The 22,807-nt window shown below is 40.0% G+C and overlaps 1 pseudogene; it reads left to right on the forward strand.

Annotated features, from left to right (window-relative positions):
• Window positions 1–15,067, forward strand: part of LOC102963772 — a 32,718-nt pseudogene extending 17,651 nt beyond the window's left edge.
• The last annotated feature ends 7,740 nt before the right edge of the window (window positions 15,068–22,807 follow it).

Below are 22,807 nucleotides of genomic sequence, written 5' to 3' on the forward strand. Positions count from 1 at the left end.
AGCTGGGGCCACTGTATCTAATTTCCTTCACTCAGTAAAGACGGTGGAAAGAATATTTGGAGTATGCAGAGAATAAATAGGTTAGCTAGATATTTAAGTCTGACTGTGAATGACACAAAGGTTTCATTGTTTTAAACTGCTTTGCAGTACCTCCTATATTATAATTATTGTCTGTTTGGGCTTTAACAATCCAGTGCTCACCTAATTAAAATGACACTGTTAACTCTTATTCAGGCTGTGTGGTATTTCTATTCCTACTATGATGGATAAATCATTTGGAGGACATAACCCTTCACAACCTTTATCAAGACCTCACACTGTAATCTGTCAGAACTAGTCCCTGAATACAGTTCTTCTTTCTTCTGCTGCTGAACATTTATATAGCAATGAAATGTTAATAACTCCTAAGAGAGTTGGCTGGATTGTACTATATTTTAGAAGGAACAATTATTTCTCAGAGGCCCCAAGATTTAAATTGGATAGTCTATCCAGGGTCTTCAACCTCAGAGACTTCTCTAGAAGTAGAATGATCCAGAAAAGCCATTTTGGATAGGCTTTGAAAATTTCATCTTTTCTAAAGAAATTGTATTGAGGCCAATAACATAAATATGGTTGGAATATGGTTGGAATATTCCTTTCTTGACTGCCATATATTAAACGTTTGACTTCCCTGAATTTCCTCACTTACCACTTCACAAAATACATGACTCTTCTCTTGGCCATGGTATGATTAAATGCCATTCAGCACATCTGATCATAATATTTTGCACATAAAAACCTAGCTACTATGCACCAGAGTTGACAGGGGTAATCCTTACAATTTCTATGTAATAATGCCAAGTTCCCTTTCTGTGTATAGTTCACATTTGGTTTATCTATTTCTGTTCTTGATTTGATTCTGGCCAGAGCCATGCAAGTGTAAGAACTTATATTAATCTACATCTCTGCCTGCCACAGTCATCTAAGTTTCCACTTTATCCTCTGTAACTATGGGTAGGGTTTTAAAATCTCACTGACATTTAGAAGAAATTTTAGAAGAAAAATGTGTGTGCTGGGTGGTGCTTTAATAGTGATTCTCTCTCTTTTCAGAAGCTCCTTAATTCCTAAAATGACTTTTTAGTGGCTTGACTATGTACTGTTCACTCAGCGTATGTTTTGAACATGGATGTTGGACAAATATTTGCATGGCTCAGTTTTATTCTTTCCTTCCGTGAGTTTTGACATTTCTTTCTGATAGTAAGTTCACAAGAAATTCAATCTCAATCTAAAATCTAATTATATGTATATCAAATGTACGTGCATATTTGTTTTGGTCACTCCACAGAAGGAGATGAACCTATACCCAGCATTTGGTTTAAATGTTAAGACTGCTGGGCCGCCTGGGTGGCTCAGTCAGTAGAGCGTCCGACCCTTGATTTCAGCTCAGGTCATGATGTCACAGTTTATGAGATCAAGCCCCACACCAGGCTCTGCACTGACAGCTCAGAGACTGCTTAGGATTCTCTCTCTCCCCCTCTCTCTGCCCCTCCCCACTTGCATGCGAACACGCTTTCTCTCCCTCAATCTCAAAATAAAGAAATAAACATTAAAAAAAAATGTTAAGACTCCTGAAGCCACACACACCAAGAGAGTAGGAAAAGGTTTGTTATATAATGAGGCTTTTGGAGGGAGCAGGCTGCCTCCTCAGCAGGTCCAAAAGTGATTTGGGAGAGCAGGGAAAGGAGACTAGTTCAGGGTTGGGGCTTTTTATTCTATTTAGGGCTGGGGCTGCAGCGAGGCTCCTGCATGTGGCTTGAACTTCCTGCGTGAGCCCAAGGAGGAAGTACCAGCCTTTCTTAGCTTGCCCAGATGTGGGGAAAAGAAGCAGAGAGGTTTAAAAACTATCAGTAAACAAGTATCAAAAACCAGAGTCAGACTCTCAATACAATACCACACCTGAATACACCCACCTACCCATGCTGCCTCCTTTATCAAATCTTCCAATAAGACTTCTGTGCAAGGACTTAGGTTCCTTGTCACCCCGGCTCCTAATTCCTGCTCCTTTGTGACTCTCACTTACATTTCATCTCCCAAGGGGGCTTGTGTCTTTGCATTTGGGTTGATCAACATGCAGAATTCCGTCCTGGTACGTGACTGAAAAATCAACGAAAACAAAAATATCTCACTTACACAAGACACTTGTATTTGTGGCAGGCTACTCTAAATGTTTGATCACCCAAGGGGAGAGCGCAATAGGGAGATTATTATCCCCAACGACAGGAATTTGCCACATCTCTTAGAAGGCAGAAGTGCCTACTTAAGTTTGAACTTTAAATAATTAGAAGTGGGTTTTTTTATTTATGACATAAATAAAGCCATTCCCCTGTGATTACATAAGATTTTAAATCTAAGTAATCTAGCAAGTGTGCATGTGTGAGCACTGACACACACACACACACACACACACACACCCCTACCCAATGCAAAAGAATGCTGATATGTGGTTTGTTGATCTCGGTGACTCCCTTGATACTGAATGAGGAAACTTCACACAAACTTGTCCTAGACTCAGGAGACTCAGAAATTCTGATATTCCCTCTGGAAAATGAAACTGAAGATCACAAAAGAGCTTTTAAATCAAATTGTATCATTTGTATAAAATTCATAAAGTGGAGTTCTTACAGAAAGTATCCAAATTCATTTTTCCTCTTTTTCTTCCACTGAAAATATTCCTCAGAAAAAAAAAAAGGACTAGAACCACTTCTGTTTCTTCCTAAGATATAGAGTCACACCTCACCTCCCCTAATGAAATGTGGGACTAGAGGTGAATTACTTTGAGGGTCAACTTGGCATCATGAGTTGAATTTGTGTGTGAACGTCAAGGCTCTTTTGCTCGCTTGTAATGACGTCACGGTATTTCCTGAGAGAGTTGGGTCTGCAAGCTACCGTGGGCTGCTTCCTTCCCAATCGAACCCCCAGCAAGATTCCTCCTCGAGAGGACAATCTGATGAATGTACTGGCTTGATCTTTGTATTAGAATACGAATAATTTGGATGATTCAAATATAAATTTCAAGGTGTATTTTTCCCCAGTTCTGGGACATATAGTTTTAGAAACAGTTTATCCATCTTTTATGGAAGCAAATCAATATTTTGCATAATGAAGAGTTCCATAGGGCTACCCAATACTAGAAAATATTCAAGATTAAGAGACGCTTGCCTCACCCAAATTTGCTAAAATATTAGGAGGTGATTTTATAGGGGAAAAATTACACATGTTCAGTTCTACATATGTCAAATATAAAAATCAAAACTATTACGTTAAGCTTATGATATTAGATACCTACAATTAATAATGTACCTATTTTCTCATTCAATTATTTTTTTTGCAAGTAATTTTCTTGATTGATATAATTCAAATGACTCAAAGTGGTTTCTTATAAAATGTTCTCAAGGATCCAAATGAATCAATGAATCTTTATACTTAAACATTTCACTTGCTTTCTCTCTAAAACAGAGAAATTGGTTTTAAAACAGATGATACATCCTGATATAGCCTTTGGCCCAAACTAATGCTGACTGAGGAAATCAGCTGTATAATTTCTATAATCTATTTTTGGATTTAAATCTTTGTGAACAAATTTATATTAATAATCAAACAGTTTTAAATCAGGCTAATTAGAATTTGAAAGTGATCAAGACCAGTGATATTTCTCTTGAAAATACCAAGGTTTTACCAAGCTCTCTGGAGCCAGAAAGGCCTCATTTGAGTTCTCAGTTAACTAATCATGTTGTTTTTGGCAAGGCACTTGTCCTCTTTGTGCCTCAGTTTCTGCATCTTCCAAATGGAGATAAAACTACCTGCCTCAATAGGCTAGTTGTGAGAACTGATGTAAATGAAATGCTTTTCAGAAAAAAAGCAGAGCCTGGGGACTTGTTCAGAGTGGCACCTAGGATTAGAGTAACTAATTTCATACTGCATATTCTGAATATTTTTTTCTTCCCTTCTGAAAATATATATTCCTCTGAACTAGTATGTCAGCTCCACAGCAAGGTGAGTTTTAAGTCTGTTTGGCCTGTGCATGTCTCAAGTGTATCATTTATACTTGCTCAGGTGCACATGATACAAAGAAACTGTCATACACACACACACACACACACACACACGGAAAATTATCTCTCTTCTTCCTGTTCTGAAGATGTTTATACTGCAGGAAATACAATATTGTATGAAGACTTTCTTTTATGTATAAAATACAAAGCTTTTATCCCAAGCTTTATGCCAAATACAATTGAGCTGAAGAAAGCTTCCTTCTTACAAAAGCACCTGCAAATGTTTAACTGGCTAATGTGACAGAGGTTATTCTTACAACTTCACCGGTTTCTAGGCCCATTTTTTTAAAAAAAATAATGTGATGGGATAATAATTTGAGATGCTCTTTTGGGCTAAGAGATATGAGCTATCTTGCTCAGCAAAGAGGCGTCAGAGAAAGAGGAGAGATAAAAGATAGAAACTTCCTAGATTTTTTTTTAAGTTTATTTATTTGTTTGAGAGAGCCAGACAAAGCTTGAGTGGGGAGAGAGGCAGGGAGAGAGTGAGAGAGAGAATCCCAAGCAGGCTCCTCACTGCGAACACAGAGTCCGATGCAAGCCTTGAACCCACAAACGAGGAGATCATGACCTGAGCTAAAACCAAGAGTCAGATGCTTAACTAACTGAGCCACCCAGGTGCCCCAGAAACTTCTTAGCTTTTTGATTCAACCCACTATCAAGGTTTAAGACAGGGTAATTTAGGAGTGATCAGTTAGCCAGAACTAGTTTTTCCTACTTCCACTCAGCTCCAAACCAGGTAAACCTCCTATAAATTCAGGGAGCGAACTGAGAGTATCTCGGCATTGGTTTTTCTCTGTCCTGTATCTTACCTTCACCCCACAATGCATCTGGGTGGACTTTGGAGTAACAGTAGAACTCCTCAGAACAATTTTGAGGATGGTTCAGGAACGGAGAAGACCACCAGCCCCTCTGTATTCCAGTGATTACCAGCCTTGCTGAGGTCCTCCCACCAAATGGTGTGAAAGCTAGCCTCAAAAAGCCTGTAGGGGGTGTTAGAAACATGAATTGTAGCTTCTAGGCACCATAGAGGGCTGTGCAAGGGCAGCCAAGACTTCTCACTGTCCAAAAGAAAGGGTACAGAATTTGGATGAGAGAGGGAATGGTTAGGGCAAGCCTGGAGTTGGTTCCTTCAGCCGAGACGAGCAACAGATGTAGCAACAGATGTGCTGCTCTGTCCTTGCCCGGGGCTGGTTGTGAATGCAGTTCCTTGGTGAGACAAAATTTCTCTTTGGTAAAAACTTGGATTTCTTTGAGAGACTGATATGTTTCTCTCTCTCTCTAAGTTTATTTATTTTTGAGAGACAGAGAGAGTGAGCAGGGGGAGAAGCAGACAGAGAGGGAGAGAATCTCCAGCAGGCTCTACGCTGTCAGCATGGAGCCCGATGTGGGGCTCGAACCCACAAACCATGAGATCATGATCTGAGCTGAAACCAAGAGTCAGACGCTTAACCAAGTGAGCCACCCAGGTGGCTTGATGTTTCTCTCGCTTTTTAAGACTTGAATTCTTTAGCGCAGTTGGAGGTTCACAACAAAATTGAGAGAAAGGTACAGAGATTCCCCATATGCCCTCTACCCCACACATGCCTCGCCTTCCCATTATCAACCTTATTTACCAGAGAGTGTTACATTTGTTACTATAGATGAACCCACAATGACACATCACAATCACCAAAGTCCAGAGTTTATTTGAGGGCTCACTCTTGATGTTATATATTCTTTGGGTTTGGACAAATGTATAATGGCAAGTATCCATCATTAAATGTTATGCAGAGTATTTTCGCTGCTCTAAAGAAATCCTCTGTGCTCTGCTTATCCATCCTTCCCCACAGTCCATCCCTGGTAATCGCTGAACTTTTTATTATCTTCGTACTTTTGCCTTTTCCATAATGTCATGTATTGGAATAATATAGTATGTAGCCTTTTCAGATTGGCTTCTTTTACTAGTAATGTCTTCTTTGACTTTTCGTGGCTCGATAGCTCATTTATTTTTCATGTTGAATAATATTCTAATGTATGGATGTACCACAGTTTATTTACCCCTTCACCTCCTGAAGGACACCTTGGTTGCTTTGGAGTTTTGGCAATTTTGAGCAAAGCCATATACATCCGTGTGCAGGTGTTTGTGTGGATATAAGTTTGTCATTTCATTTTGGATAAATACCAAGAGACATGATCACTGGATCATATAGTAAGGGTATAGTTAGTTTTGTAAGAAACCTCCAAACCATCTTCCAAAATGTACAGATGTAACATTTTGCAGTCCCATCAGCAGTGTATGGGAGTTGCTGTTGTTCCATAGCCTCAATAGAATTTGGTGTTGTCACCTTTCTGGACTTTGGGCACTCTTTTTTTTTTTTTTTTTAACTTTTTAATGTTTATTTACTTTTGAGAGAGGGAGAGAGAGAGAAAGAGAGAGAGAGAGAATCCAAAATCCAAAGCAGGCTCCAGGCATCACAGAGCCTGACATGGGGTTCGAACCCACAAACTGTGAGATCATGACCTGAGCCGAAGTTAGATGCTCAACCAACTGAGCCACCCAGGCGCCCTATTTCTAGGTGTTTTATGGTTTCATATCTTATATTTAGGTTTATGATCCATCTTTAGTTAATTTTTGTGGAGGGTATAAGCTCTGTGCCTAGATTTTTTTTTTTTTTTTTGCATGTAGATGTCCAGTTTCAGTGCCACTTATTGACGAAATTATCTTTGCTCCATTGTATTACCAAGGGCCACTTGGCTATATTTATATGTGGGCCTATGTCTGGGCTCTCTATCCTCTTCCATTGGTCTATTTCTCTGTCTTGACTGTAGCTTCATGGTAAGTCTTGAAGTTGGGCAGCACCAGTCTTCTACCTTGCTCTTCTCCTCCAATCTCATGCTGGCAATTCTGGGATGTTTGTTTCTCCATAAAACTTTAAATCAGGTTGTCAATATATATTTCTCTTTTCATGTGAGAGGTTCAACTCAGTCAATGTTTTCTCACTTTGGCTCCCTGCAAAATCAGTGTGAGATGTATCTGCCCAGGCACTGGAATGCTGTTCGTGCTTATAGTTGGGAATTTTTATTTTCTTTCTCTTTTTTAAGTATTTCTTTATTTTGAGAGAGAGAAAGAAAGACAGCAAGTAAGGGAGAAGTGGAAAGAGAGGGAGAGAGAGAATCCCAGGCAGGCTCTGCCCTGTCAGGGCTCAAATTCATGAACCATGACATCATGACCTAAGCCAAAGTCAGTTGGTTAAACAACTGAGCAACCCAGGTGCCCCAAATTTGATTCTCTTTTTTAAGTCTTGTTTTCTCCACTTTTCTTTAATTTCATCTTCTGAATCATATCCCTTGGATAAAGTAAATCTAAACATGAACCATTCATAAACAGTCAATCCAAATTGAATGAGCCCACCATTCACCTGCCTCACAGAGATGGAGATCTCGTCAATAAATCTGGAAGATAAGGATATCATTCCCATTCTCTCTTCCAACTAATGCATTTCATTCTTAGTTGTGACTAATGAAACAAGTCATGATTCTTCATAGGACAAGAGGGAAAGCAGACTGCTGGGTGATCAGACTTTCACGTAGAATGTTGGCTTCCAAGATCCTATTGACAAAGTCCTCAATAACCCTGATTTTCTCTGCTTGAGCACAGTTGTTGCACTGAAGAGATTTCTCATGTTCTGCTCTTTAAGCCTGTCTTTTTCTGGGTGTGCTCTTGAACCTGAGTAGGTCCTTCACTGACAGCATGTGAATATGATCCAAAACCACACAGCAAGACGTGCAGAACAGACAAATGCTTAAAGTGCCTGTCTCGATGTGATCTCTTTCTTAAAGGACAGAGCAAATTCGGCATAAATACCAAACACTGGTGAACTATCAGTTAAAAAAATGGTTGGTTCACGTATTTTCCTCATTAAAATCTGAGTACCTCTACTCAGTGTCAACTTTCTTGAATGTTTCTTCATGATTCCTAATGAGATAAAATAGCTATAAATAATAGCTATCATTTTGAGTACTTACTATGCACCACACACCGTACTAAGCACTTTATATTTATTTCACTTAGTCTTCTTGACAATCTTATAAAGTCTTGATGTCGTTTCCATCTCCTTTTCAGATAAAGAAACTGATGCACAAGAAAATTACTTTTTTCCCCCCATATCAGGATCTAATAATTAGAAAGCAAGAATTTGAATCTAGGTAGAATCTAAACTCTGTGTTTTTAACTACTTTGTAAATGGCCTCCAGTCTCAAACTATTAAATACTTGAATATACTTCAAGTAGCCTCCAAAGAATCAGGACTATGATCTAAAATAACTTGTTTGGAAGTTATCGGCATGAACAGCATTCGTCAGGATTTTGCACATCATTTCATTTCTTCATTTCTGAAGCACATATTCATCCTTCAAGGCTCCAGATCCCTTCTTCAATGAAGTCTACCTCTCTCCTCTAGGCAGTATTTGTTACCCTGTCTTCTGTCCTCTCTTAATAACTTGTTCATATCTTGTGATAGAACTTACTGCCATAATTAAAAGTCTTCCTTCAAGCCAGCTAGAATGTTCTATTTCCTGGGTACCTGGTAGGTGCTAAATATATTTTTCTGAGACAAACACATTGAAATTCCTCAAGCCAAAAAATCATCATTCTGGGAAGAAATTCAGAGAGAGAAATAGATAGCAAATATCCTTTTTGGAGCAAGAGGAAGAATAAATTCATACAATTTATGTACAACTAGAACAAGCTAAGTCTGAAAGAGATGGACAAATCTGTCGAAACTCTATTTCCCAACTCACAGCAATAGACTTCTGAAGAAAATATCCTGCAAAAGAACAGAATTCTCTATCTTTCCACACTTCACAAGAAGTGAGGATCTGCACAGAACCCTGTTCATCCTCAAGGTAGGGCCCCCGGTTTGAGGTCTTCCTAGATCACATCAAACACCAACACTGACATCTGCTGGAAATGCACACTGGCCACATTTTCTGCACTTGGTTAAAAAGGGGGAAAAAAAAGTGCAAGATGATAAGAAACTACCTAAAAACTATTTCTGAGCCCAAACCAAGAACTAATATATCAAGGGAATGTGAGCTTGAGCAATCCGGGGCATTTCTTTCATTGAGAATATAATCTTGGCAAACAATATCATGCTTTTGGTGATAAGCATGGCCATAGATTTAGGATTCTGAATCACTAATTCTTTTGTAAGTAACCCTTAGCATGGCCCCCAAAATATATTTGCTGTTTTTCAAAAGCAAAATAAGATACGTATCTCTGTATATGAGGGATTCAGTTAATCTCTACTGCACATTTCATAAATAGCATGGGTTGTGCTCTCTGGTTTTTAGAAACCACTAACTCATTTTTGGGCTGCAGTTTTTACGGGTATGAAGAACAGAGTCTTGACAAATGAAATGGTGTGTTTCTGTGACTTGTATTCTCCCATTTTCCTATGTTTACCTTCTGCTGTCTCACTTGTGATACTACTTAGGTATTTGGGAAATAGTCAAACTGAAGAATATACTTTCCTCCATTTGTTTATTTATAAATGTTAAGGATAATCAGATGTAAAATATATTTTCTACATTTATTTCTCCTAGTTACTGAAACTTTTGGTAAAAGAGAAAAATTCTGTGATTCACGGAAACTATTTTATTTTTTAAAACAAATCTACCAAACTTGTATATTTAAAATTGTTATTTTTAGGGGTACTGAGTCACTTGGGTGACTCAGTCTGCTGAGCGTCTGACTTCGGCTCAGGTCATGATCTCACAGTGAGTTCCAGCCCCGCATCAGGCTCTGCACTGACAGTGAATGGCCTGCTTCAGGTCCTTTGTCTCCCTCTCTCTGCTCCTCCCCTGCTTGCACTCTGTCCCTCTCTCAAAAATAAATAAACATTAAAAAATTAAAAATAAAATAATAATAAAATAAAATTTTTACCTGTAAACATCAGCTCCTACCTTCCTATCGTAACTCTTCATTTGTTAAGAGATGTCCCTATTTTCTTCTAAACTTACCTCATAAGTTTTCTTTCTTGAAGAAATAAGGTATTTATGGTTTTCTCTTTTTGCTTTTCAGTTTTTTATCTTTATTGTTAAACACAACAAGTAAGCAGAAAAGTAGACATATACCTCGGAGGTTTTGTAGGTTTTGTTCGAGCACACTGAAATAAAGCATATATCACAATAAAGTGAGTCAAATGAATTCTTTGCTTTCCCAGTGCATATAAAAATTATGTTTATACAATACTGTAGGTCAAGGAGTATGCAATAGCATTATATCTAAAAACACAATGTGTATATCTTAATTTTAAAGTGTTGCTAAAAAATACTCACCATCACCTGAGTTTTCTTTTTTCTTTTTTTTTTTTTTAATTTTTTTTTCAACGTTTTTTATTTATTTTTGGGACAGAGAGAGACAGAGCATGAACGGGGAGGGGCAGAGAGAGAGGGAGACACAGAATCGGAAACAGGCTCCAGGCTCCGAGCCATCAGCCCAGAGCCTGACGCGGGGCTCGAACTCACAGACCCGAGATCGTGACCTGGCTGAAGTCGGACGCTTAACCGACTGCGCCACCCAGGCGCCCCATGAGTTTTCAATGAGTCATAATCGCTGACCATAGATGACTGTAACAAATGCGATAATCATGAAGAAGTTTGACATATTATGAAAATTACCCAAAAGGTGACATAAAGACACAAAGTGAGCAGATACTTTTGGAAAAATGGCATTGATTGATAAACCTGTTTCATGCAGGCTTATTACAAAACGTCAGTTTGTTAAAAAAAATAAATAAATAAAAAGTATCCGTGAAGTACAATAAAATGTGGCATGCCTATATCTCAAACACAAATGGACAGCTTAATGTATTTTAATAACACGAGCACCATGTTATAACCGCCACTCAGTAACCATCACTCAGATCGAGAAAGAAAACATTGCAGGCATGCTCACAAAAGCCCTCGTTGCTCATTCTCAGTGACAATCCACACCCTTGTTTTCCTTGCATTTTAACCTGTAAGTATACATATCGAAATACTATAGTGTTGTGGAATTTTAGTTTTAGATCCATGGGATCATAGTGCATGTTTTCTTTTAGATTTGGCTTCATTCAGTAACCATTCTGTAAGTTTTGTCTGTGTTGTTACTTGTGGCTGTGACTTATCTTCACTGATCAATATTATTCCATTTTATGGATATATCACCATTTGTTCATCTGATCTATCACTGATGGCTATTCAGGTCACTTCCAGTCTTGTGCTGTTTATAGTTCTAATGCTTCTACAAGCATTCTGTGCATGTCTTCTGGCACATTTACAGGCATTTCTGCTAGATATAAGCTCACACTGGGCCATCAGTTATATGGGCTTTCAAGGTCACCAACCTTGTCATGACGAGGTTGTACCAATTGTACTCTCTGCAGTCCTATGTGAGTGTTTCATTTACTTCACATCCTTGCCAACACCTGGTATGGTCACACTTTTTCATTTCAGCAAATGGGGTGGATTTGTGGTAATATCTCATTGTGTTTTTATCTTGCATTGAATATCCTCTTTTATAAGGTACCCAAGAAAGTCACTTGCTCATTTTCCTAATGGGTTGTCAGTCTTTTTCTTATTAATTTCTAAAATTAAAAAAAAATCCATGTATCTGACTTTTTTGAGCTTGCCTATTCAGTTTCTTAATATTATCTTTTGTTGAACAGAATTGCTTTAATACAGTTTTATAAAGTTGCATTACATAAATGACTTCAGACTGAAAGGGTTTTTTTTATTAAAATTTTTTTTTTAATTTTTAGAGAGAGGAGAGAGCACACAAACAGGGGGAAAGGCAGAGGGAGAGAGAAAGAATCCCAGCAGGAGAGAGAGAGAGAGATTCCCAGGCAGTTTCCACGCTCAGCACAGATCCAGATGCAGCACTGGGTCCCATGACCCCAGCCAGAATCATGACCTGAGCTGAAATCAAGAGTTGGCCACTCAACAACCACCTGAGCCACTCAGACACCCCAGACTGAATGCTTGTTAAATCTGATATTCTGGGAAGCAAATAGCTTCATCTTTATGGGCATCTGTATATATAATATATATATACATATACATATATATATATATATATATATACATGTATACATATATATGTACACACACACACACACATATATATACATATATATATACATAAATAGAGAGAGAGACAGAGACAGAGACAGAGTTGAGGATGAGAATAAACATAAGGCCCATTGGGAACCCATGTGTCTTCAGACATATTTTCCCAGTTGTGTCCACATAGATATTCCATAAACACTTAAGATTCAATCTGATAAAAAAGGCGTTTATCTCCATCCCTATTAAATACCCCATTCTTTTGCCATCAATTGTATTGTTTTGCACTAGGTCGCACGGAAACTTCAGAGCCACCCTGAATCCTTCCTCTTTTTCTTTTCCTTCCATATCCAATCACAAACCACACTTCTCCAGACTTCTATACTTTATATGTTCTTTCCTATCCCTGTAGCAGCCATGAATATGTACCTCTTAGATCTCCAGCTGTGCAGGTATCACAGTTGCCTGACAATCCTAGTTTCTTCCCCTCTCAATCCCCTGCCGCATTCATGCCAAGGCTATGTTTCCTCTGAGCTTCTTCACTTTTTTGGGGAACCACAGACTAATGGGAAAATAAAGATCTTTTAATTTTTATTCTTTTTATCACTGTTTTTAATGGAGATATAATTGACATATAACATTAGTTTCAGATGAACAACATAATGATTCAACATTTGCATACAATGTAAAGTGATCACCATAACAAATCTAGTTACCATCCATCACCACACAGAATTATATTTTTTCGTGTTATAAGAACTTTTAAGATCTACTCTTTAACTTTCAAAAATATGCATTAGAACTATAAACAGCACAAGACTAGAAGTGACCTCAATAGCCATCAGTGATAGGTCAGATGAACAAATGGTGATATATTCATAAAACGGAATAATATTGATCAGTGAAGTTAAGTCATAGCCACAAGTAACAACACAGGCAAAACTTACAGAATGGTTACTGGCTATTAACCATAGTCACTGTGTTGTACATTGTCTCCCCAGGATTTATTTTTTTTATAAGTGGAAGTTTCTATCTTTTGACCACCTTCACTCATTTTGCTATATTGTGTGGTAGTTCTATTTTCAATTTTTTCAGGAAACTCCATACTGTTTTCTGCAGGGGTTGTGCCAATTTGTACCCTCAGCAGCAGGGCACGATTCCCTTTCCTCCACATCCTCACAACGTTTGTTATTCCTTCTCTTTTTGATAATAGCCATCGTAACACCTGTGTGATGTTATCTCCCTGTGGTCTTGATTTGCATTTCCCTGATGACTAGTGATGTTGGGCACCTTTTCATGTACCTGTTGGCCATCTGTGCTTTCTTTGGAAGCATGCCTATTCAGATCCTCTGCTCACTTTTTAGCTGGATTTTTTTGTCAAGTTGTATGGGTTCTTTATGTATTTCTGGATATGAATTAACCCCTTATCTAACGGCATCTTGACACTTGAGGACTTCAAGATGCTGAGGAGGGTGGAAGATGCAAAGTGACAGAGGGGAAGGAGGAGGAGGAGGGGGATGGGAGGGGGAGGGGAAGGGGGGCAAAAAGACCAGTAGGATAAGACCTGAGCAAATTACCACCATTCCGGTTCCTGGGCAGCCCCCTCTGGAGGAGGCTTATCAGACCCTGGCCCCAACTGGAGAGTTCCTGGTCACCCTGGAGCCTGAGCCCAAGCCCAACTTGGCCTGGAGGAATGCCTGGACATCCTGGGGAATCTGCTATTGAGGAAGGAGACATTGGTCCCAGGCCCACCCTGCTGGAGCCACCCAGCCAAGGGCCCAGTCACTGCAACTGCAGCCCTCACTGGAGAACAGCAGGCAGGTTCAGGAGGAGCCAGAGCTGGTGTTAACCTGAGCTCTTATGATGTCATCGAGGCCCTCGACCACAGTGTACAAGTCATGGATCCACTGGGAGAGATGGTTATGGTCACTGCGGACTCCAAGTGGTCACTGGGACTCCAAGGCCTCAGACACCATCCTCCGCAACCGTTCCCCCCAAAGTGGCCCTGTGCCTAGAGATAATCCTGAGGATTCCATTGTCAAGCCTGACCCGGAGATGCTCACGGGGCAGCGCGTCGCCCTGGCAAACTGGAAGAAGAAGAGTGATGTCAACTACCTACAGGCCAACTTGGTGCTGGCAGCCAACTCTTATGACCCCACCATCAAGGCCATCACCTCCAGTGCCAAAGTAGATGTGACATTTGAGGAGGAAGAACAGCTCTTGCAGCTCGGGGTGAAGCGTATGAACAAACTGGCAGCTTGGCATCTGAGGGTGGTCTCAAAGCCGGAACGTTCCAACAGGACAGTGAACAGAGAGAGTCCTCCAGGCTGAGGAAGAAGCACATGGACCAGCAGAGCTCGGAGACTGCCCTGTGCTGGAAAATGCTGCCCCCTCCCCAGCCCAGTGCCCAGTGAATGCCTTGCAGGGGTGCCCGGCCCATCTGCTGGAAGTGGCCGTTTGGGGCCCTGCGGGTGCCCTGGGAGGTGTGGCTCTGTCTGTGGTCTTTGCTTCCAGGAACCAACTGCCCAGGTGGCTGCCACCTTCTCCACACCTTGGGTCCTACCCTGTGCTCCCTAACTTCCCTAGGCTCCCTGTCCACTGCCTTCACATGCCTAGCCCTCTCCTCTGCAACAGGGCACGAAGGTTTGGAGTCCATAGGGCCCAGGGAGCAGGCAGGATTGAGGTCCTGTAAGGGGAAAATGAGGCAGGGCCAGGGCCTCATGTCCAGCCTGGAGACAGGGTGGCCCCTCATTCCTCCAGGCCCAATTCCCATCCCCACCTCTCTAGGTAGGTCTCAGTAGGGGCTGGCCTCAGTTTCTCTTCCCAACAGGCCCTGAGGCAGCCCTTCCCCTGCCCAGTCCCAGTATAAATGCCAATCCCTCCTGGGTCTCCTTCTACCTTCTGACCAGGTTCCCCCACCCGACCCCACCCCCACCAAATAGTAAAATAAAGCCTCTCTCTCCCACACTCCCTGCCCCCCACACAAAATGCAGATGCATAATAGCAAAATACGGGGCTTCTTTAATAGGTCCCTTTGGTTTGGAGTCTCTTGGTTAACCTGGCTGAAACTTTCCAGTAACTGTGCTGTAGTCTGAAATTCTTCTTACCCTCTCCCCCTTCCCTCCCCTTTTTCTCCACAGGTGTCAGATAACAGAACAATCTGCTGGCCTACCCACCTTCTCTAGCTTTCTCCCCACACGTTTTTTTGCAGGTTTCATCCATCGTGGCATCTGCTTTTGCAGGTTTCGTCTATCGTGGCATCTGCTTCCTGGAAGGCCCTAACTGCTCTTTACCCTAATTCTGATCATCACGTTTTATAACTAAGAACTGGGTTTCCTGCTTCTAGTTTTACCTTCACAAATCCTCTGCCAGTGGCAACCAGAATATTCCATCTGTCTAGAGCTGGCCTCTGAATGTATACTGAGACCCATGAGGTCTCTATGTTCCCATTCCAGCTTATCCAGTTTTCCCATTTACTGCTCATCCAGTTGGCACTCCTCCAGGAGAGCTTCCTGAATCACCCCAAGTGAGATTTGGTGTCCGACCCCACCAATCACCCTGTCGCCTAGATGCTTCTAGGTCCTATATGTTATACCTTTGTACCTTTCTTCCCAACAGAACTATGATCTCCATCAGGGCAGGATCAGTGCCTATTTGTCTCAGCTCCATATCATTCAACAAATATTTGTTTTTAAGTTGAAAGTGTTAGATTCTAGTACTTCGTTAATTTACTATCTTTAAAAACTCTCAGAGTACAAAATAATTGATTAGTTTGTTCAAGTGTTTTTGCAATTATGAGAGGACAGCCTTGTAATTCGGGAATTAACAAGGCAAAGAAGCAACTGTCCAGACTTTCCTTCATTTCAGGATTCCGAGAACCTCCATCCAGAGGGTAGACAAGAGAAGAAAAATAAGACCAACTTAGAATCAATCCATTTTCTATTGATAACAGCGTTTGAGGAAACATCAAAATGTTAATACTAGTGACTAAATTGAGGTCTAAATTTTGTGGTGATCTAGTTTACTCATTCAACCTTTAATATTCATATTTGAAATAAGACTGATAAAGAAGTCCGGTCTTTTGGGGTTTTTGTAAAAAATGCAATGAGGTAAGCATTTTAATAATTTCTTTTATTTCTATTTAAAAATATTGTAACCATTTACCCGTACAGGTGGTGGGGGTGTACTTCCTTTTGGCAAATCAGAGAATTTAAAAAGATATCCACATTAGGCCAACACACCAATCAATTCAAGTTAAACAGTATCATCGGATTTTGTGGGGCCCAAACTCAGGTGATTGTCACATCTTTGACTTAACAAACTTAAGGCTTGGATATTGTGCAACTACAGAAGGTAAATAATACTTTCTTTATCATAGGAGCATGATAAAGATTTTAGAAAGTTGCATGACACTGAAAACCACTGGGAAACCTGTAAAGTTGAGGACGTTTGCATTGCACAGACTCATCTTCTGGCTCTTTCTTCTTCATTGCTCCCTAGGAATCAGGGATCTTTCTCTTTCTTTTCCATAGCAGTTTGCATGGTCTTCTAGGATTTCAGTTATTCATTTGAATTGCAGCTATTTGTTGACATCTATCTTTCCAACTTTTCTTTTTGTCCTTTGAGAATAAAAACTGATTCAGATTAATGATATTGTCCTCAGTGTCTATCACAGTGCATGGCACAGATTAGAATTCTCTAAATTCTTGGAAGAGAGAACAGGAAAAAGAAAAAAAAAAGAGTCAAGAAACAGTGGGAGAGAGGGATGAAGAGAGAGGAAGAAAGAAAGAAAGAAAGAAAGAAAGAAAGAAAGAGAAAAGCAAAAAGAAAGAAGGAAGGAAGAAGAAAGAAAAAGGAAGGAAGGAAGGAGGGAAGGAAGGAAAAAAGGAAGGAAGGAAAGAGAAGGAAATGAATTTAAGTCATTTTCCCATGAAGTCTCCTAAAGTATTTAAATCTCATTAAGTATAAAATGAAAAATTTCATCTCTTATTCAGAGGTTGTTAATTAGCAGTGAACAGGTGGGAAAATTGAATGTAGTGGCGTTCCAGACCCTTTCAAGTCACATCAGATGAAATAATATTTCAATACACCTTTTCATAGGAGAGTTCTGCTGGAAGCCGAGGAGCCAAAAATAATGATCAGAGCTCAGAGCCTTGTGAAATAATATAAAGGGAACAGGATGGAAGAAAAATAAACCAACTAATTAAAACAAGATAAAGATATTAAAAGCATTCAGACTGTAGGTGTATATTCTGCACAGATCAATTTCTGCTGCAATTCTTATAATTTGTTCACAAATAAGTGACTTATGTTCCTCTGATGCTCCGCTACTGATGCTAATTAACACAGGCTTGAGGAGCCTGGGAAAAGGAATACATAAATAAAAACAGTTCAGCAGATGATAGGGAAAGACATTTGCATGCAAGGAAACAGACTCTCACTCTCAGACTTAGAACTGTAAAGGCTTGTTCTCTCACCACAGACTCCTTATGAGAATATGTTCATGAGGTACACCACACATACTAGAATATTCCTTCCTACATTCTCCTCTCCATAGATAATGAGTTTGACAATCACGGTTTTTATTCAAGAAGGGAGGGAAGTTTTAATTAAGCACATTCTAAATTACTCTATTTAGTGGTACAGTTAAAGAGGTTCAGAGTGGGTTGCAGGTTGAATACCAGTTCTTTCCTCCAGACTATTTTTCAAAACAATGGAAGACACTGAGATTCTGTCAATCTTTCTAGATTCTCAGTGGTTGCATTGTTTTCACGGCCCAAAGAGCTGAGGTGATAGAATGCTCCTGCTCTCCATTTTCGATTGAAGCTACGAGATAGACTTAATTAAAATGCAAGCAAATGAACACACTCAACCAGTGCCTCCCAAGTACAAAACGTGGTGCAATGCACTGAGTGCCCCAGTGGTGAGTAAGATTGGCTTTTCCCTCCTGGTAGAAAAGTACCCTTCTTTGGGGAGATGCAGATTTGTAAATAATAAACCTGTAATACCAGGAAGAAGGAAAGAAAGTGTTAAAATAGAGGGAAAAGCAATAAGCCCCGAGGAAATAGAGCAAGGAATAACAAATGTCCCCTTCATCGTGTCAGGAGGGGAGAAAAGAATGTTTCTGGATGCAGCGGCATTTACTGGAGCAGAAAGGATGGGTCAGCATTCACCAGGAAAGACTTCCGGGAAAGGTACGCCACCAAGGTAATGTCATGCCTCCTTAAGTCACTCAGGTCTGCTCAAATGCCACATCCTTGGAGAGCAGTACGTTGCCCTCATCTCTCCGGTTAATGTAGTTACCCTGCTAGCAGATTTCCCTAAGTAGAAGGATCCTTAAGACGCTTAGCTGTCTTTTTTCAATAAAATAATATATGTTAACCAATTTTGATGAATTAGGGTATCTTTTGGAGAACAGAAAAGTGAGGAGGTAACTACCCAGATAGACAAATCGACTGATTTGAAACAGAAATTTGTGTTATACATAAAATGGAAATCGGGGATGATAGAATCACGGAGACTAGTTGGAGTTTTAGAGCACTGTGACCCAAGATTGTACTAACAGGGGTTTTATTAGTATTCTTTTACTACTCTTCCCTAAAACAGCATACATATTTTACTCACTTGGCAAGATATTTTATATAATTTTCAACTAACAGTGATAGGTAAAGTGCATATTTTGTAAGACACGTTAATATTCTGGATTTGGCAAATTGAATCACTTAAATGGGTGGATGGTTTAAAAAACAATGTAAGTGATTCAAAGTAAAAACTGAAGGAAAAATATAGGAGGTAATTTAAAAAACAAATGTTTACTAAAACAGAGATTTTTAAACCCAATTTAAAAAGCCTCCTATAATCCTCCCACTAAAATTACTTTCCCATATAATTAAATCATTTTTGAAAAATGCTTTTCATTTTATTTTTTTAAATAGACTCCAGCCCAGCACAGAGCCCAATGTGGGGCTTGAACTCACGACCCTGAGATCAAGTTCTGAGGGGAGATCAAGAGTCAGATGCTTAACCCACTGAGCCATGCGGGTGCTCTGAAAAATGCTTTTTAACTATCTAACACTCCATTATACTTCACTTAGTCATTTTCTAACTACTGAAACAAAGACTGTTCTTTGGTTTTGCCATTATAAAAAAATGCTATAATTAGCATAATCAACCATACATAATTTTTCAATATTCAGATTACTTCTTAGGGATAAAAAGAATTGGGTAATGAGGAGAGCAGTCATATTATTCAAAAAGAGTAATTTTCATTTAATTTTATTCTAAATTACTTTGTGTTACAGTTAAAGGGCTCAGGACAGTTGTGGGAGGAGAGAATAGATCAGGGTGTATTCAGTATCCTATACATCGTATTTTAGTTATTACACTGTGAACTTGTTGCCAATCAATCTAGTATCTCAGAGCCTCGCACAGTGCCTTGGCACATAGTTAGATTCTAACTATAGTGTGTGTTCACAGAGCTGAGCCAGTGCTAATGTAAGCATCTAAAATAAACCTGCAATGAAAAATGATATGGAAATACATTAGGGTCACTCAGATGTAATTGGAAATACTATTTTGATAAATATAACAAAATATTTTAAATGCATTGTTTAAAGGCACACTTTTTATGACAATTAATGCATCCATTCTGTTATTTGCTCTTGAGCACAATTTTAATACAGGGAAAATTCAAATAGTTAAGCTTAGATAGATATGTCTAAACTGTCACTTTCAAATTGACACGACTTAGGTACAATCTATGGTCATATCATGCTGGAAAATGACATACGAATTTTCAGAATGAGTCAGAAAGTACTTGATTCTAGTTTTGAAATATCCGCTGTATGTGCAGCAACAAACAGGAGCTGTGGTGAATTAAAGGAAGATAAAGTTTCACTAAACAGGGAAGACAGAACTGTAGATAACACAAATACATACAGTGTGTGCATGGTTCCTTGAAAAAAGGGCTGTGTGACCTAAGAACTAGGACAGAAAGTGAAAGATCATGTGTAGCAATTTGCAAAATTGATACTAATAAAATAGTGATCATAGTTAACATGTATCAAGTGCTTGCTATATGTTCAGGTGCTGTTCTATGCACTTTTTGTATATTAACCCAATAATTGCCTTCACAGCAATTAAATCAGAAGGTCTAGAGGTAGGAACCAAGCCTGAATACCTTTTAAAGATCCCCCAGGAAATTCCAAACTGCAGAAAAGTCTGGGAACAACTCCATGACCCTGCAAGGTAAAAATTCTTTTTATGACTTCTGTCTTATTAAGGTGATTTCTGTCTTATTTTGATTTCTCTCGTATTAAGGAGTCACAGAGAGGTAAAGGAACTCGAAGGGTTAGAAAGTTGAGAGATGGATCCCTGTGGTCTTGTACCAGAGCCCTTGACCACGGCAGAGCCACCCCAGTGCTCACTGCCATTTCCAATACATAGCTTTGACTTTTATGAATTTAAGGAAATTTTCAATGCATGTCCTAAAAATAGTCATTTTAGGCGATTATAACCTATTCCTACGTGCTATGTTTCCTACTAGCATCTGTGATGCTCTTCTCCCTGGCTAGGACCTATCTTTACCATGCACAAGGATGTGCCCCAATTCCTTAAACTCCTCCCACCCTCAGATGTGACACTTCAGAGCCCACTGAAGTCCGCAGGTGGGAACTGGTTGCATGTATGAAAAGAAAGGGGCCCAGGAGTAAAACAAAGCAGGGCATACACTAAAGTTCTTCTTGTTACTAAGACCCTTTTCAGGGCCCAGATTTTGACTGTTAATTTGTTAGATGCTAATTCCTAAGGCTTCTTTTGTTCAGCCTCCCCTGCAGCCTTGAAGTTCTTCTTTCATCCTAAACCTAAAGTCATGTTATATTATGGGACTTTGGGGGTGGGGATGGGATCGAAGTTTTCTGCTTAACTTTGCTACTCTCACTATATGACTTTAGGCAAGAGGCTTATGTCTTCCAGACCAGTGCACTGTGTGCCATTCTAAATGGACTCTGGAGATCCGCTTGGCTAAATTTTTGGTTCTCTGGCACTTCATGGCTCTAAATTTAAGTTCAAGTATGCTCGTCTGCGGACTGCTCACTGATTTCCAGACCTTCAGAGTCACCATGACCGCTGGTTTCTATCACGAACTTGGGGTTCTCCTGTGAATAGATCCTGTCTACCCGGGCAATCTTGGTGGTAGCTATCCTGGTCCAAGCAACTGCCTTTCAGTTACAACATGGGTGGTATAATTCAGTATTTAATACTCCCATAGTTGTGTATCTAGGGCCAGAACAGATTTAATAAACCAGGCACTTGGGCCTAAGGACTCACACCGATGTGGAACCCTCCTCCTACATTTTCTTCCATGGCTGCTTTTCTATGTCCTAGGAGATCTATTCATGACTGTGGCCCAGGCAATGGTTGCAACAGCTAAAATCTTCCTCTAGGGAAAATGCACCCATCTCGGTGGAGTCACAGAAGCCCACCTGAAGCTGTTTGACCCCCTTCATGGAGCTCTTCTAAGTTCCAAGGTCAGGGATTCCACCTAGAGGCAAATGGGACGGAGAGTAGTGGTTAGAATTTACACAACGACCTGGTGGCTCCCAACCACCACGAATAAACCTCCTGGATTATTCCCTGTTAAAAAATAAATTCTACACTTTGTCCTTATGAAACCCAATCAGAGAGAAAGGAACTGGTCGCTCTCGCTTCGTTTGGTAAGTCGTTTTCTAAAAGACTGTTATCAGGTCACTAATAGTAATAGGTTTTATCTGTGTTCTACACTGCCACTGTTATTTGTTCCTAAAAAGGTGAATTCCAGGGGAGGCTATATTTTGTTCTATTTCCCAACATTTCATTAGCAAAAAAATCCCCAAAAAACAAAAACAAAAATGAAACTACATGAGCACACTAAAAGTTCATGCAGCAAAAAGAAAATTGGGGGTCAGATTCCTTAAAATATACAAAGGGGTAGGCTCTGCCTTTGTTTGCCTGGGACCCTTGGCAGGGATGGGGGAAGGATGGGGTAGCTGAAGATGACAGGCATCCAGCACAAGGGTTGACAACTCTGAGGAAGCGTGCCAGTAGGCCTTGGAAGAAGGAGAGTTCCAGAGCCCCAAGCCCACGTCAAGCACAGCACACATCTGGATCTTGCTTTTCTACACTTGATCTTAGCCAAAAGGCCGAGAAGCGATGGATCTTGCTTTTCTGAAGGTCCTGGGAAAACCTAGAGTCTAACTCCCAAGAGGTTTGGAAGGGTAGCTGTGGCCCAGCGTGGCCTCCCACAGCCACAGTCTGAAGGAAGCTTCAGATTTACCACCCGTTCCAAGTGCTGGTGGGGTCAAGGCCCCTTCTAGGGATGGCTGGGCCCAATGCTGGCAATGGCCAAGGGTTTCTTTAAAGTCATTTCAATGAGGCCCGATGTTGTTTTGATAGATCAAGAGACAAATGTCAAAAACAAATCACTTGACATTTAAATCTCTCTGTTGCACATTTGTGGACCTCCATGATGTTAATACAGTTCAAGCAGGTATCTTCTAGGCTTTCAAAAGTTTCCAAATTCTTTAATAATATCACAACACACTATTTTTCCAGAACACAGAGGACCTCAAGTATTTTTTTTATGAAATTTACTG

This window comes from Panthera tigris, chromosome C2 (assembly GCF_018350195.1).
Source record: "Panthera tigris isolate Pti1 chromosome C2, P.tigris_Pti1_mat1.1, whole genome shotgun sequence".
Classification (NCBI taxonomy): Eukaryota; Metazoa; Chordata; class Mammalia; order Carnivora; family Felidae; genus Panthera; species Panthera tigris.